Source organism: Delphinapterus leucas, chromosome 2 (genome assembly GCF_059928025.1).
Source record: "Delphinapterus leucas isolate spDelLeu-1000000601 "Yukka" chromosome 2, BTC_Dleu_Yukka2, whole genome shotgun sequence".
NCBI lineage: Eukaryota > Metazoa > Chordata > Mammalia > Artiodactyla > Monodontidae > Delphinapterus > Delphinapterus leucas.
In genome coordinates this window covers 63,983,393-63,999,933 of record NC_143130.1, presented here as the reverse complement: position 1 = coordinate 63,999,933, position 16,541 = coordinate 63,983,393, and the positions used below count along the sequence as shown (strand labels likewise).

At 48.9% G+C, this 16,541-nt stretch overlaps 1 protein-coding gene across 2 annotated transcripts in view; it reads left to right on the top strand.

The window, feature by feature from the left end:
- The window catches only part of PPCDC (phosphopantothenoylcysteine decarboxylase), a 96,648-nt gene extending 91,853 nt beyond the window's left edge, over window positions 1–4,795 (top strand). The window contains exon 8 of one of the 2 annotated variants that reach the window (XR_002645504.3): window positions 4,276–4,795. The gene's annotated coding sequence lies outside the window, so the exon portion shown is untranslated. The remainder of the gene's footprint in view (window positions 1–4,275) is intronic. The other variant, XR_016392038.1, reaches the window with a different exon arrangement.
- Window positions 4,796–16,541: the final 11,746 nt, after the last annotated feature.

The following is a 16,541-nucleotide window of genomic DNA, read 5'->3' as shown; positions in this document are numbered from 1 at the left end:
TTTTTTTTTTCTACGTCAACCAGTTTTCTAGACACCAACTGACACTAACTACTGACACTAACTACTTGGACTTACAGCAGACCCCCAGGTTAAGGGCTCAGTCCCACAGACCGCCACCACTTCAGATGCCAGCCACAAGTCCCAAGTTGTCACTTGTACTGACAACTAATCAGTTAATAAGCCTGGGGTTCCCACAACCCCCTTTTAGATAATTTGCTATAATGGCTCACAGAACTCAAGGAAACACTTAAATTTACCGGTTTGTTATAAAGGATAAAATAAAGGACAGAGATGAAAAGCCAGATAAAGATGTACATAAAGCAAGATCTGGAAGGATCCTGAGTGCAGGAGTTCCATCCACATGGAGTTGGGGTGCACCATCTCCCAGCACATGGATATTTTTACCAACCCAGAAGCTCTCCAAATCCCTTTGGTTAAGGGTTTTTATGAAGGCTTCATTACAGGGGCAAGATTTATTACATCACTGACCATTGATGATTAAGTCAGCCTCAAGTCCTGCTCTCCTCCCCAGAGGTAAGAGATGGACCAAAAGATCCAACTGAAACAGGAGGGAAGGGGGCGGGGCACAACCTTTAAAAGAATGACATAGCCACAGGACATGACAAAAACTGGTTAGAACTAACTAGATCCAAGATGGTGGAAGATTTGACTTCCAGTGGAACTTGAGCCTCATTATGTGCTCATTGTAATACATTAGCATAAGCTAAGTGACACACCCACCAGCACCATGACAGTTCTGAGGCCAGCCAGGAGTTGATACTACCCTCCCTATTATACAGCTGGAAAAATTGAGGCCCAGGGAGGTAGAGTAACTTGCTCAAGGTGAGAGCCAGGACTCACATATGGCTCTTAAGTCATTGGAGCAGCCAAGGCATTCTAGGTCAGGACATTCAACTCAGAGCTGCAGCCTCAGCGGCCACCAGGGATCAGGGCAAAACAGCCTGAGGAAGGGAAGCAAACACAGGTGAAGTCTCTGTTTCTTGGAGCCAAGAGCTTCCTTGGAGAGAGTGGGGTGAGCTCTACTTAGTAGAGTCATCTTGGCCCTAGAGGCTAACGGTAACTTGGGTGCAGCAAGTCTCTGGTCACCCCAACCCCTGAGAGGAGTGCCCTGGGAGGGGGAAGGGACCACAGGCTGATCAAAGGCAGTGGGCAACAAGTGGCCTCAGCCCTCCCATCTTCCCCCTCGTCCTCCAGGCTCCTGGTGGGAAAGAGCAGGAAGTGCCCAGCCCTGCAGATTCAATCAGAGCGAGGAGTGAGGCCAGGCCAGCCTCAGGAGTATTGCTAGGAGCCCCACTCCTCTCTAGTCTCCCTGACCACCAAAGATCAAAAAGTGGGTGGTGGCCCAATTTCTGGAAATCCCCACCTTTTCCCCAAAATAACTGGAATACTCCTCCCACTCATTAGCCTATGAAATTACCCACCCTATAAAAACTGACAACCCCATACCCTAGCGCTGCTCTCGTCTTCTGAGATGGCCCACACTCTGTCTGTGGAGTGTGTTTCTCTCTAAATCCACTTCTTACCTATCACTTTGTCTCTCACTGAATTCTTTCTGTGGTGAGACATCAAGAACCTGAGCTTCATTAAGTCCTGAGACTAGGTGTGTGATCTCAGTTAAAAGAAGGTGGGTTCGAGACTTCCGTAGTGGTCCAGTGGTTGAGAATCCATGCTTCCAATGCAGGAGGTGCAGGTTCAATCCATGGTCAGGGAGCTAAGATCCCACATCCTGCGTGGTGCAGCCAAAAAAAGAAAAAGAACGTGAGTTCAAGTCCCAATCTGGGTTTTGGCTTGCTTCAAGTCCAAGCACGTGGGTTCAAGTCCCAATCTGAGTTGCATGGTTTCACAATCCCCTCTAATCTTAGGATTAGTTCCTCTGGCAACCAGCCCAACATCCTTCGGAAGTCATCTCATTAGCATAAATTCAGGTGTGGTTGAAAGGGGCTTATGATGAATAACAAAAGACCTTCTCTCACCCCTATGACTCTGGAACTTCCAAGGGTTATAGGAGCTCTGTGCAAATAAATGGAGGAAAACCAAATACATATTTCTTATTATATCCCAGTTTTGATGCCAAAAACTCGGCCTCTGTGCTGAATCGAATCTTGGAGACAGAGATTTGGGTGATGTAGAAAAGGATAACTTCATTGCTTTGCCAGGCAAAGGGGGACACAGCAGGCTTGTGTCCCTCAAAACTGTGTGTCCCAGCCTAGGAGGATTTGGTGAGGAGTTTTATAGCAATGGTTCAAGGGCAGGTTGCTGATAAGGATTAGGCTGTGTTCAGGGTCTGCACTCATTTAATCTGGCCTCAGGTGGTCTCCTTCTAATGAGCTTCTCTGGTTCCTTTAATCTGGCCTCAAGTAGTCTCTTGATGAAGTTCTCAAGGTTATTAAACTATGATCTTCTCCAGAATGAAGAATGCTAACATTTTCCATTTGTTCGGGGTTTTAGTTCTGTAAAGAGCTCAAAGAGGTAGGGTGGTGGTGTGATGAATTGGGAGATTGGGATTGACATATATACACTAATATATATAAAATGGATAACTAATAAGAACCTGCTGTATAAAAAAATAAATTAAATAAAATTCAAAAAACAAAAAATAGAAAGAAAATAATCCAAAAATACAAAGATGGTTGTACAAGAGTTAAATGTAGCTTTAAATGATAAAAAAAAAAAGCACTCAAAAACATGGTTATGTATAACCCTTGAAGCAGAAACAGGACCCTGCCCCAAGGCTGCACTACTGTTTCTTGGCTGATCCTCCCTTGTCTCTTCATCCCCTCCCTTCCCTGATTAGCAACTGTTTGAAAGACTTCCATGCCCAGGTGCCCCCACAGGGTCCTGCTTGGTTTCAGTATCGCAGTAGGAAGCTGTGAAGCTCACAGTGATGAATACAAGTTTTCCAAAATTCTAACTTTTGCTTGAAAGTTCAAATTTTACTGTAAGCAACAAATAGTGTCCATCCTTTTCCATGAAGTGACAGGTTCACTACATTCATTTTCAAGAAAATGTCTGTCAAATTATCAGAGTCTGAATCATCAGTGTTTGTCACTCTTTTTTTCAAGTAAAAATGGTATTCCATGAAAACAGCTAGTTTGGCTGGCAACTCAAAGAATCACACGAGTGCGTTTCCTTGAGACAACCAACATACTTTGGATGTTGAAGTGCTTCATGCATACATTCCCCTTTCTCACACAGAATATTAAAAAGACAGACATGTACTACTCACAGATTGAGATTTAATAAAATTAATATTTTTTACTGCTCCATCAAGGGCATTCATGTGACAAATACACAGCAATGAAGCCTACAATGACTACCAGTATAGTTTGGTGTGGTGGGGAGGAAAAACTTTTCCTCTACCCTCTTAGGTTCAGAATCTGGGGGCCTGTGGATTAAACAAACAAAAGACAGATTTACAGGAGAAAAGCATACAATTTTTATTAATATTTACATGTATGGGAGTTTACAGAAAAGAACTGAACCTCAAAGAAGTTATTAGGGTTGAGGGCTTATATATCATTCTAACAAAGGAAAGGGGGTTTGGGCTTTGGGGAATAGTAAACCATGGGAAAGTGGCTAGGAAATATATGAAGGAACTGATGGAAGATAAGGGTTATTCTAGTAAGGTCTGTCTACATAGACTCATCTTTGTGTTCACTCTTCATCTCCAGTGATGAGTCTCTCCTCTCTTCCTGGTACTGAGGGAAACACCTCCGCAAAGGGAAATCAATGCCCTACTTTTAGGTAGATAAAGCGAGGATAAAGAACTCTTCCTGCATCTGTTGATTCTCAATTGCCTTCAGGTCACAATAACCCTTATACCAAAATGGTATACTTTGGGGTGGCATATCCTGATCCCTTCACGTGCCACTGCCTTAATTTGTGCTAAGGCATTAACAGTTTTACCCACCATTCTTTTCAGTGATCAGTCAAATGATAACATAATGAAAAGGGTAAATAATGTCTTAGTATTATTGTAACCGAGCAGGACCCTGTGGGGCCGTCCTGGGCACAAAAGCCTTTCTGTGATCTGCCCCCCACCCTCACTCTTTGTTCCTTATTTGCAGGATAAAGGCTTCAGCCTCCTAGATTTCCCTGAGTTCCAGGGAACAGATTTAAACAGTTGCTAATCAGGGAAGTAAGGGAATGCAGAAACAAAGGAGGAACAATCAAGAAACTATAGTGCAGCTATTAAAGCAGGATCCCGGTTCCTGCTCAAGGAATATACATAACAAAATCTTTGATCTTCTACAGGGACTAAGGCCCCCACCCAGGTGGACGATGGTAACTTCAGGCTGAGCGCAAGATTCCTGGAAAACCACCCTGTTACCTCGTCAGCAACCAATCTGAAGAACGCCACACCCTGCAGCCCCACCCCCAAATTTTGCCTATAAATACTTCTCCCTGAAAACCATCAGGGACTTCGTCGGGTTCTGAGCACAAGCCACCTGTCCCCCTTGCTTGGCCCTGCAACAAACCTTTCTTGGCTCTTCCAGCTTTTTGGTTTGTTTGGCCTCATTGTGTGTCGAGCACACCAACTTGCCTTTGGTAACAGGAGTCCTGTATTTTTATTTGCTCGATCTGGCAACCTTAGGCAAGCCATTACTCTTCAGCACCCCACGCAAGGTAAACCCCTTTTTATAAACAATGTCACCTCTGTCTTTGTTAGTCCTTGCCGCCTCCATGGGAAGCTTAAAGAGCTTACTGAAATGAATACTTTCAGTTCCAAAACTGCCCAGACACAGGGGACAGAGGCAAACCGTGGGCTGGGATGGATACTAGGGGTAAGGGCAGGTCTCTTCCTGTAAAGGGGTGGGGGGGCTCTCCATTTCAGCTTGGTCACAACCTCCTTTTTCTTCTTTTATTTATTTATTTTTGGCTGTGTTGGGTCTTCATTGCTATGCGCAGGCTTTCTCTAGTTTTGGCGAGCGGGGGCTACTTTTCGTTGCGGTGCATGGGCTTCTCATTGCGGTGGCTTCTCTTGTGGAGCACAGGCTCTAGGCCTGCAGGCTTCAGTAGTTGTGGCACACAGGCTCAGTAGTTGTGGCACACAGGCTTAGTTACTCCTTAGCATGTGGTGTCTTCCCAGACTAGGGATCGAACTTGCATCCCCTGCATTGGCAGGTGGATTCTTATCCACTGCACCACCAGGGAAGCCCACAACCTCCTTTCTTAAGCCACCTCTTCTCCCCACAGTCCCATCAGTCCTCTCTCTAACCTTCCAGGACTGGTGTCTCTGCAAACTCTCCCCCCATAAGACTGACCACCGCTCCCCACAGAGCACTGAAACCCAGCTCTACCTCCCAGACGGCCCCCCGGGTGTGTATGATTTCCCTGGCAGGTGGGCTCTGCTCTGAGGTTGGGGGTGGTGATGGGTCCTCCCTCTCAGCCCATTGCTCTCCACCAGCCCCAGCTGCTTGCATTTTCTCCCTTTAAGGACCTGAGAGCAAACTCTCCTCCCTGCTGGACTTCTTCCTCCCGGAGATCACAGAGTGGGGGATGCACCCTCTAGCTTGCACGAGGCCCTGATTTTCCTCATTAACCTGACCTTGACCCTTTTCCCTGCTGAGAGTACAGCCCCCACCATATTAAGCTGAAGATGCCTTTCCCTCCTGCTGGGCTGCATGTCCTAGAAACTGAAAATGCTTGCTGCTGAACCACCCGATTGAATGGTGCAAATCTGCCCTCTCCTCCAGCCCAGGGTTCCTCTCTGAGAAGAAGACCACAGAGGGAGAGATTTGGATGAGGCCGCCCCAGCCATGGGCCAGTCCCTAGGAGAGGCTGTGTGAAGTCAGACGCAGCAAACATCTCCTGTTGTTGGGCACTGATCTGGAAAATAGCTGTGATCAAAATCAGGGCAGGTTTGCCCCCATGGAGCCAGGGATGGGTATATTCTGGAAGGGGTGATGTGTCCTCCTAAGGAGGTGACAGGGGAGCTGGGACTTGTGTGAGCAGGTGGTCACTGTTGCTGGATGTGGAGGAGAGGGCAGAGGCTTTAGGGCCAGCCCAGCCCGCCATCCCGATTCACAGGGGAGGAGAGAGTGAGGCTGGAAGGCAAGTGAGTTGTCCAAGATCACAGAGTGACTGAGGCCTAGAACTTAGGGCTTTGGGCTCTCCATCGGGATAGGAGACCTCATGGCCAGGTGGCAGATTCTCCCTCCCTCTGCTCCTGGAGGGGAAAGGGTGGGGATTCCTGGTGAGTCTTGTGCCAGAAAGAACTCTTGGGACTAATTTAATCATTCCTCCCCTCTGAGGCCTGTACCCTAGCTGCTGCTGTTGGACTCACAAGGTCAGGGAGACTGGCTATGGGATCCTGGCTGGACACCTTCTGGTTTAAACAGAATGGCTTCCCACAGGTGTGGACACCTAGATCAGAGGAACCTGGGTGACAAAAGACTGCCACCGCCTGTATCACTTGCAGGCCTGGGGCAAGAGAACATACAGAGGCTCCTACCCGTGGCTGGCTTCCCTTCTCTTTGGGGGCACGTTGCATATTTCAGAGGTGGCCACCACAATATATCCAAGTACCTTCTTACAATGTACTTTGACACATGTCCCATTAAGATGTGGAGCCTGTGTGCCCTGCCATCTCATTTGGGCAGCCTTATGACTGCAGCAGAAACGATGCTATATGATTTCTATAACCGAAAGTTATAGAAATCACGAAAGGTGATACAGCTTCTGCCTGATCCTTTTCATGACTCTTGTTCTTAGACCCCAGCTGCTATGCCGCAAGGAAGTCCAGGCGCACAGCAGCATAGGTGGAGGTGCAGTGCCCACAGCCAGCATCTGACTGCCACCACATAAGAGACCCGAAAAGAGAACAGTCCATCTTGAGTCCGGTCAAACTCCAGAACCGTAAGAGATAACAATAAAATGATTGTTCCTGTTTCGCACCACTAAGTTTTGGGGTGGCTGGAAATACAGTAGTGACTGGAACATATTCTATCACAGGCGCCATCCTGCACCATGAGTAGCCTAGGAGTCATGTGTGTCGGCACCCCCGGAACGTCTGTTCGAACTCTCTACGCTCTCCCTATGTCCTCTTGCACAACAGCACCATTGGCCAGCCCTCGGGAAGACAGGGTGGGCAGAAACCAGCTCAGGTCTGGAAAGTGGGCTGGGGGCCTTGTAGGCAGGGGACCCAGAGTGTAGTCTAGAATGGAGCGTGGCTTCTACTCTGGGTCCCAGTGGAGCAGGGAGGGCAGGACCAGAGTGAGGCCTTCTAAAGCCCAGCGCCCAGGCAGGGGCAGTACTGGCTGAGTACTTTATATCTACTGTGTCTTGTTCCTCCCCCAGCCCTGCCCCACTGGGCTCACAGAAAGTCAGTCACCGGGCACAGGCACACCAGTAGCAGCCAAGGTCACATGGTGGCCTTTGTCATACCACATGGCCCCCAGGGCCCTCCTTGGCTCAAAGACACTTGATTGAGCATTTCTTAGATGTACAGCCTACCTACCTTTGTTTAAAAACCAAACAAAACTGTACCCACTTTAGACTAAAACGGGAGGCCCGAGGAGCCTGAAATAGGAGAACCCAGCCTTGACCGTAGGGGATGAGGCCGGAACTCAGAGCGCTGGAGGCGTCCAGCTGCCGTCCATCCAGGAGCCCAGTCCTGTTGGAGGTCACCAAACCAGCTGGTGGAGACTCATTTATCTCTTTAGCTCCCCACCAAAGGATCTGTTTATCAGCCCAGTCTTTAAACCCGATGTCCACCCCAAGGAGTGTCTTTTAAAACCGCTTGGCCTTGAGAAAGGCAGTCTGCCCCTTATCTCTCTGTTTTGTTCTGTGTTGGCTTCCTGGTGGGTTATCAGGGGAGGCTTTGGTTTCTCTGTCTCCTGTTATCTCCCTGCTGGCTTTCAAGGCTGCCCTCTCAGCAGCTCCTGGCCTGAGCTGGTGCCTTACCCTGCAGAGACTAGAGAACTGGTGGGGCAGGAGCCTTCCAGCCGGTCCTTCCTGAATCCCAGCTCCTGGAACTTGTCTGCCCCTCATCCAGCTGGGCGCTCAGCAAGGCTGGCTGTGTGTCACTTATGGCTTCTCCAGGGACATATGACATCAAAAGGGCAAGTCCCATGGAGCCTAGATTTGGGGAGTTCACAGAGCAGCCACTTTTAGTTTTTTTAGGGAAACCAATGGAGGCTTCTCACTTCACTTTTGTATGTTTATTTATTTGCCAAATACATTACAAAAAGTAACTTCTATTTCTTAAGAAAAGATGAGGGGGATTCCCTGGCGGTCTAGTGGTTAGGACTCTGCGCTCTCACTGCCAAGAGGGCCCGGGTTCAATCCCTGGTCGGGGAACTAGGATCCTGCAAGCCATGCAGCGTAGCCAAAAAACAAACAAAAAACACCTCCCAATAATGTCAGATTAAAATGATGGTGTCCCCCCACTCCCAGCCCTATCCCCTGACAAGAAAGGATGCTGGCAGCCTCATATAATCCCTGAGGCCTGGGAAAACCTTGTCTGGGTTGCATCAGCTCCTGGATAGGTATTAAGACCCAGATCTGAGGAAACAAGGCTCTGGGAATTCCACAGAGCTGCCAGGTCCTTGTACACACAGGGCTGTTTCATGGCCTGCATAGCACCCTTGCCTGCGATGCACCCCCATCCCCTCCCTCACACTCACACTAATGCTTCAGACACAGCCCAGGTGTCTCCTCCTCTAAGTAAGGCCTGCACTGTGGGTGTAGGATGTGTGCGGTCACACAGGCCCTGTGCCGAGAAGGGCCCAGTGCTTGGTTTAATGCTCTGCCATCGCCATCTCAAAATCTGAGCAAGGGGCCTTGCATTTTCATTTTGCATGGGGCCATACAGGTTATGTAGCCGGTCCTGCTTCCATAACATCTTTCTGATGTCACCTCTCACCCTAAGCTGAATCTGGGGCCTCCACTGCACTCAGACAGCCCCTCTGCTCACTCCCCGATCACTCTATGCTGGAAGCCCTACTCACTTATCTGTCTCCCCACTAGACTCTGAGCCCCCTGAGGGCTGGGGCAGAGTCTATGTGAGCCCCACACCATACTTAGTACATGGCAGGTACTCAGTAAATGTGTGTTAGCATAAATAGTCGAGGGGAAGGCCTGGCCCAGTTCCTTATGTGATTCTGGCTAGAGCTGGGCTTTGACCCACTTCTCCTGCTTTGGGGCCAAGACAATCTTTCCTGCCCTCTTGCTCTCCTGACCAGTGGCCGAAGGCCAAAACCAACCCAGACCAAAGCCAAACATAAACTTGTTTTTCTGACCTAGGACCCAAATTAATGTATTTTGTTTTTTCCCAAAGGTACTCACCATTTTCTAGAAGAGTTAAAGCCAACTAATCCAGACCATCAGAACACCCTCAACTCTCCAGTGCTGGGTGGAGTAGAGTCAGAGTGAGGACCAAAATACCACCCAAAGAGGACTAGGACCCCTGCTGGGCCATAAGGGACTCAAACTAGGTCCCAGATATGAGGAACAAGTAAGCTGTGAACAGGGGGAGTGGCAAGTGCTGAGGCTAGATTTTACAGGAGCAAAAAAACCGAAGGGTATGGCTTATACCAGTTCTGCCAAATCCACCATGCAATCCCCTTACAGCCTTTCATTCATTCGTTCATTCATTCATTCAACCACTCATGCAGGGTATGTCTAGTGAGGAAGACTGACAGATTCCAATCTTTTTAATGCTTAGGTTCCAATCTTCTTTGGAACAAAGCAGAGTCTATAAATAATATGGGGGAAACAAGCCATTGGTCCCCACCTGGCTCTCTGCACTGGACAGAGGTTCCACAGACGCGCCTCCTGGGCTTTTGCTGTCTTTAAAGGCAGCCCTCTCCTTGCTCTGGGACCCAGGCCCAAGCCAGTGGTTATCTGAGCATGCAACAGACAGCACTGTGCTGTGTGCTGAACTTCCCCAACTTCCCCAGCGCCCCTCTCTCCTCCCTTAGCTGAGTTCTCACCCAGCTGCTCTAGGCCCCATCTGATTGGACCCTAGTGGAAGCCAGACCTGGAGCCACAAGGTCTCCTCTGCCTGCCCTGGAGGCCTGGGAGGTAGAACTGACCATGCCTCCCCTCAACAAATATTTAAACACCCTCTGGGTGCCCAGCTCTGGGCTCAGGAGGGTGTATCCAGCCCCAGGAGGGAAGGGATCTGGTCTGCTTTCTAGAGCTCTGGTCCCCATTGTGGGCACCCGAGAAAGAGGTGTTGAAGGAATGAATGGCCAGGCCTGGGCAGACTAACTTCTTCTGGACAAAGTTGGGGCACAGATGATCTGTGCTTGGCTGGTCAGAGAGGGAAGAAGTCAGGAGTGTGGGAGGTGAAAATAAAACGTTTCTATTCTCTAAATTCAAGAAAAGAAAAGACTTCTGGGGCCAAGCCCTAAGCCACGAACAGATCCATTTTAAACCTGGCAGAACCATTGACAGCCTTACGGCAGTACCCTGAGAGCCAACCAATCGGTGGCGGTCTCATTCCAGTGACCGCACTTCTGAGAGCCAGCCAATCAGCAACAGCCTTATTCCCCAGCGCTACCGCTTCTGAAAGGCAACCAATTCCTAAACTTTAAGGTTGAAAGTCAGCCAGTCTGCAAACAGTCTGGCTTCTGAAAGTCAGCCAATTGCTGAACAGAATGCTTTCCATACCCTGTGTAAGATCAGCTCTTGCGTTGCACAGATTATGTGCTTTCATAGCAAATACAGTTTTGTTTCTTTCTTTTTGCAAGTAATAAATACAGCTTCATTGTTTCATATACATATGGGGTGGCCGGGGGAGACTTGCACTCAGAACACGTGTCCCAGTGTGACCGGTGGTTTCTGGGACTCTGGGCCACTTCTCCATAATCCTGTCCTCTTCTTTCCCCAGTGATGTCTTGAGAACTGGGGAGAGAGAGTGTGTGTATGGGGTATCTTCACAAGATCCTCTGTGGGACCCCACACGTGGGGGAGCCGGGCTCAGCCTAAGGGAGATCCACGGGCAGACACAGCCCAGCTCTCCCAGGGCTGCTCTGAAAGGGACACTGATGGGTGGGGAGATGACATCACATCTGATTGGAGTGACATGGTCTGATGGAGAAGGCAGGACACCTAAGAGCAATCAGCAAAACAACTCTGGATCTCCCAAGTCTCACTCAGCCAGGCCCCTCTTCCTGACCCAGGAGGTACTGAGGAGGGTGGGGAGGGTAAGTCAAGGAGGGCTTCCCAATGGAAGTGACGTTCAGGGGACTAGAATGCCTTCCCCAGTCATGCTCACATTACTCGCCAGCACTTCGTGTCAGGGAAACGAAGAGGACAACACAGCTTCTCCTTTCCATCTTCTCCCAGTCCTTTCCCCCAGTATCCCTCAGGCTAAAACGCTGATGGGGTTGTTACCAAACGCAAGTTCGTGTGCCCGACACACAGAGGCCAAACAAACCAAATCAAAATGTCAGGGTTTGAAGCAGGGAAAGATTTATTGCAGAGCCTTGCAAGGAGAATGGGTGGCTTGTGCTCAAAAAAAACCCCTGAACTCCCGGAGGATTTCTGTAAAGCATTTTTAAAGACCAGGAGAGGGAGGGGCATGCCGGGGTATGTGATCAGCTCATGAACAATTCTCTGGTTGATGTTGAGGTAACAGAGTGGTTAACATTATCAGTCCTTAGTCCAGTAGGTCTGGGGGCACCATGCTCAGGATCATCAAGTAGTTAATTTCTTCCATTTGGCGGTGGATTTTAGCCTCTGAAAAACTCAGGAAATATGCATGAGATACTATTATCTGGGTACTTCAGAGAGGAGTTACAGCAGAGGATATGGGGGAGGGTGTCTGTCCTGGGAAGCCCACAGAGGGTCCTGCTTGGTTACAGGGTGAGCCCAAGGCAGGACCCCCAGGAGGAGAGCTTCTGTGAGCTTCTTGGAAGAGGGGCCTGGGATGGCCTGAAGGAGGTCTGGTTGGGGCACTCTGAGTGGCTGGTACGATAAGCAGAATCAGCCTCTGAGAAGATTCTGTGTCCCCTGTCTGCTTTGCCCCACTCTTCTCTTCCCCACAAACACCTGTCTCTGCACCTCCCCTTCACTGAGTAAATGAAATACATTAAGGTGTCTTTTTCATTCACTGGAATAGACCTAAAGTGGCAACCGACTATCTCAATAAGTTGTGCTTTACTAAGTCCTGGTCTGGTTGGGAGTGTGAAGTGATTTTGGACCTCCCCTTGTGCAATGGGTGCAGCACCCACCCAGGTGCCCTCCCTGCAGACTGCCTACTGGTGCTCCTTCTTTCAGCCTCCCACCCTCACCCCCATGCAAACCTCCAAAAGGCTGATTTGCATAACATTTTGCCTGTGTTTGCGTGGTGGCTCCTCTCTCCTTTTGGAGCCAGCCTGGAGCTCCTGGGTTCTGGCTGCAAGGAGCTCTGTTCCTTCATGCCTGCCTGCCTGCAGAAGGACCAGGTTCCTCAATTCTTCTCCCCTGATGTTAATCTGGGGCTAAAGTAAGGCCAGCAAAGTGCCTACACCAAAAATAATAATAATAAAATAAAGAGATACTCTTTTTTGGGGGGGAGGTGGGCGCCACACCACACGCCTTGCCAGGTCTTAGTTCCCCAACCAGGAATAGAAACTGGCCCCCGGCAGTGGAAACACCTAGCCCTAACCACTGGACCACCAGGGAATTCCCCCCCCTTTTTTTTAAATTGAGGTGTAGTTGATTTACAAGGTTGTGCTAGTTTCTGCTGTACAGCAAAGTGACTCAGTTATATAGACATACTTTTTTTTAATATTCTTTTCCATTATGGTTTATCCCAGGAGATTAGCTATAGTTCCCTATGCTATACAGTAGGACCTTGCTGTTTATCCATTCTAAATGTAATTGTTTGTATCTAGTAACCCCAAACTCCCAGTCCATCCCTCCCTCTCCCCTCCCCCTTGGCAACCACAAGTCTGTTCTCTATGTCTGTGAATCTACTTCTGTTTTGTAGATAGGTTCATTTGTGCCATATTTTAGATTTGAGATTCCACATATAAGTGATATCATATGGTATTCGTCTTTCTCTTTCTGACTTACTTCACTTAGTATGATAATCTCTAGTTGCATCCATGTTGCTGCCAAATGGCATTATTTCATTCTTTTTTATGGCTGAGTAGTATTGCATTGTATATATGTACCACATCTTCTTTATCCATTCATCTGTAGATGGACCTTTAGGTTGTTTCCATGTCCTGGCTATTGTAAATAGTGCTGCTATGCCCATAGGGATGCATGTATCTTTTTGAATTATAGTTTCGTCCAGGTATATGCCCTGGAGTGGGATTGCTGGATAACATGGTAGTTGTATTTTTAGTTTTATGAGGAATCTCCATACTGTTTTCCATAGTGGCTGTACCAACTTACATCCCCACCAACGGTGTAGGGGGGTTCCCTTTTCTCCACACCCTCTCCAACAGCTGTTACTTGTAGACGTTTTAATGATGGCCATTCTGACTGGTGTGAGGTGGTACCTCCTTGTAGTTTTGATTTGCGTTTCTCTAATAATTAGTGATGTTGAGCATCTTTTCATGTGCCTACTGGCCATCTGTATGTCTTCTTTGGAGAAATGTTTATTAAGGTCTTCTGCCCATTTTTCGATTGGGTTGTTTGTTTTTGTTGAGTTGTATGAGCTGTTTGTATATTTTGGAGATTAAGCCCTTGTCGGTTGCATCATTTGCAAATATTTTCTCCTGTTCCGTAGGTTGTCTTTTCACTTTTTTAATGGTTTCCTTTGCTGTGCAAAAGCTTGTAAGTTTGATTAGATCCCATTTGTTTATTTTTGTTTTTATTTCTATTGCCTGGGAGACTGACCTAAGAAAAGATTGGTACAATTTATGTCAGAGACTGTTTTGAAGAGACACTCACTCTTACGTGCTGACCCTGCACTTTCAGGACGCTGAGGGTGAGAGCCTCCTAAACTTTTGCCCCCTAGTTGCCTCACTTGCCTTACTGGAGCCCCTGCTGGGAGTGTTCAGGCCCCTGGGGTCTGAAATCAAATCTTATCAAATATGCCCTAAAAGCTGTTAATCCTGAATCTGTCCTTGAGCTGACCTAGGCACCCCCTTCCCTGGCCCCTGACCCCTCTTGGAGGGGAAGCTAGAAGAGGTAAGAAGGGGTCTGAGATAGGTGGGACTGTGAGATCAATGTCAGGATCAAGAATCAGAGGGGACGCCCCCCCACCCACCAGGAACTGAAACCACATTGAAGGAATCTTGGAGTGACATGCCCTCAGAGGCAACCAAGCAGGCCAGTGATTGGGACTAAATGCTGATGTGAAACCCAGAACCCTGAGCTGAACTTGACCCCTGCACAGCCTATCCTGGGGATTGCCTGGCCCTTCCCAGAGAGGTCTGAAAGGCTCTGGGGAAGGCCGGGCTGAAGCATGAAGTTTAAACGCCAGGTCTCTGATAGGAATTAGCTGTGAAAGAGGACTGTTGTGAGACCAGGAGAGACAAGGCAGTAAAAGGTCCGCCTGTGTTGTGGAGGACCTGGGGGTGGGGTTGGGTGCATTGTCAGTGGGTGTGGGCGTGTGCCCCCATCTCCATGCTTAGGCCTCAGTACCTGCTCAGGCACTGGGCCACCTTCCCCCTCTCTCAGCCCTGCCTGTTCCTCACTCTGCAGAGAGCTTTATCCTGCCTGACCCCTTGGGCATCCCTCCTGCTTTCAAAGCTCATCCAGAGCCTGGAACCCCATAGTGCCTGGGTCACTGTTTGCGGCCTCAGGAAGTGTTTTCTTGGGAATTCCCTGGTGGTCCAGTGGGTAAGACTTGGAGCTTTCACTGCTGTGGCCCAGGTTCAATCCCTGGTCGGGGAACTAAAATCCTGCAAGCTGTGTGGCGTGGCCAAAAAAAAAAAAGTGTTTCCTTAAGTCTAGCTGGAGGAGAGCATGCCCCGGCTCACTGGTCTCTTCTATCAGTTGGGTGGCGGTGGTCCACAAGCCTACGTGGGCAGAATGGGGGATAAATTAAGTGCAGGGTGAGCGCCCTCCCGTGTCTGGGGAGGTGCCGAGCCAGGGCTGTGTGTGTGTGTGTGTGTGTGTGTGTGTGTGTGTAGGTGCTTCTGGATTATTCCAGGCTGGGTCTTCTGCATTCCCTGCATGTCTGAGAGGCCTGAGCTCACTGGACAAACACAACCCTGGCAGGTGGCAGGCAGGCCATTGTTTTCAGGAGGTATTTCCTCACTTCCTTTTGGGAAAGGTGAAAGCAAAGACAAGGAGTTGACTAATGGTTCTGAGCCTCACCTCCCCAAGTGTGAAGTGATTCCAAACTCCCGGCTCCCATATTTCTCCTCCCGCCCCCCCCAGGGCTGGGGAACCCAGGAGGCTCCTGACACTTATGAGACCTCTGATAGGCAGGCCTCTAGCCTTGGCTTGCAACCCTTTAGTGACTTATGCCCCCCAGAGAGTATGAGGCGATAAAAAACAGAACAGACTTTAAGACTGGACTAGAAGTGGTGTCGTGGGGAGGCTGGAGGGAACTGATCATAAATCAGAACTTGTGGGGTACACCCCACACCACTGGCAGGTGTGACAGTGAGGGGAAGCAGAATATGCCACCCCAGAAGGTGTCAATTTCGCATGTGGATTATTTTGAACTGAAGACAGTGGGGTCCCGGAGGGCTCAGGAAGAGCTTTTTACTTCCTCCCTAACTGCCTAAAAGAATTTAGAGGGGCCTGTACCAGGAAGGATAACTTTTCACATCAGGAAGACTTATCCCTGACCCCTACCCCCTTCTCCTTAGCTCAGGATGGTATATAAGCCTCAATTACTCCTGACTGCCCTTGGGAGTCTCATATTTTTATGGGGCTCCCACATGTATGAAATTTGTTTTTCTCCTATTAATCTGTCCTATGTCAATTTAATTATTAATCCAGCCAAAGAGCCTAGAAGGGAAAAAGGGAAAAGTTTTCCGCCCCTACAGCAGTGTCTGGGGCCAGGCCAGCCAATGGGGTGAGTTCCAGGGAGAGAAGTTCCAGCTCAAAAAGAAGAAACTTTTCCCAGCAGAGCTAGTGATGCCGAAAACTTGACCTCTGTGCACCCGTGCTGAATCGAATCTCGGAGATAGAGTTTTGGGTGACGTAGAAAAGAATAGCTTTATTGCTTTGCCAGGCAAAGGGGGACACAGCGGGCTCTGTGCCCTCAAAAACCGTGTGTCCCAATCTGGGAGGATTTGGTGAGGAGTTTTATAGCAATGGCTCAAGGGAGGGATTGCTAATAAGGATTAGGGTGTGTGTAGGGCCTGTACTCCTTTAATCTGGCCTCAGGTAGTCCCTTGATGAGCTCTTCTGGAACGAAGAATGCTAACATCTTCCATTTGTTGGGGGTTTTAGCTCTGTAAAGAGCTCAAAGATGTTGTTGTGTGTATCCCTTGAGGTGGAACCAGGACCCTGCCCCAAGGCTACACTATTGTTTCTTTGCTGCTCCTCCCTTGTCTCTGCATCCCCTTCCTTCCCTGATTAGCAACTGTCTGAAAGGCTTCCGTGCCCGGGAGCCCCATAGGGACCTGCGCAGTTTCACTAGGGCCCTAGGGGCCGTGATCACGATTTCGGGG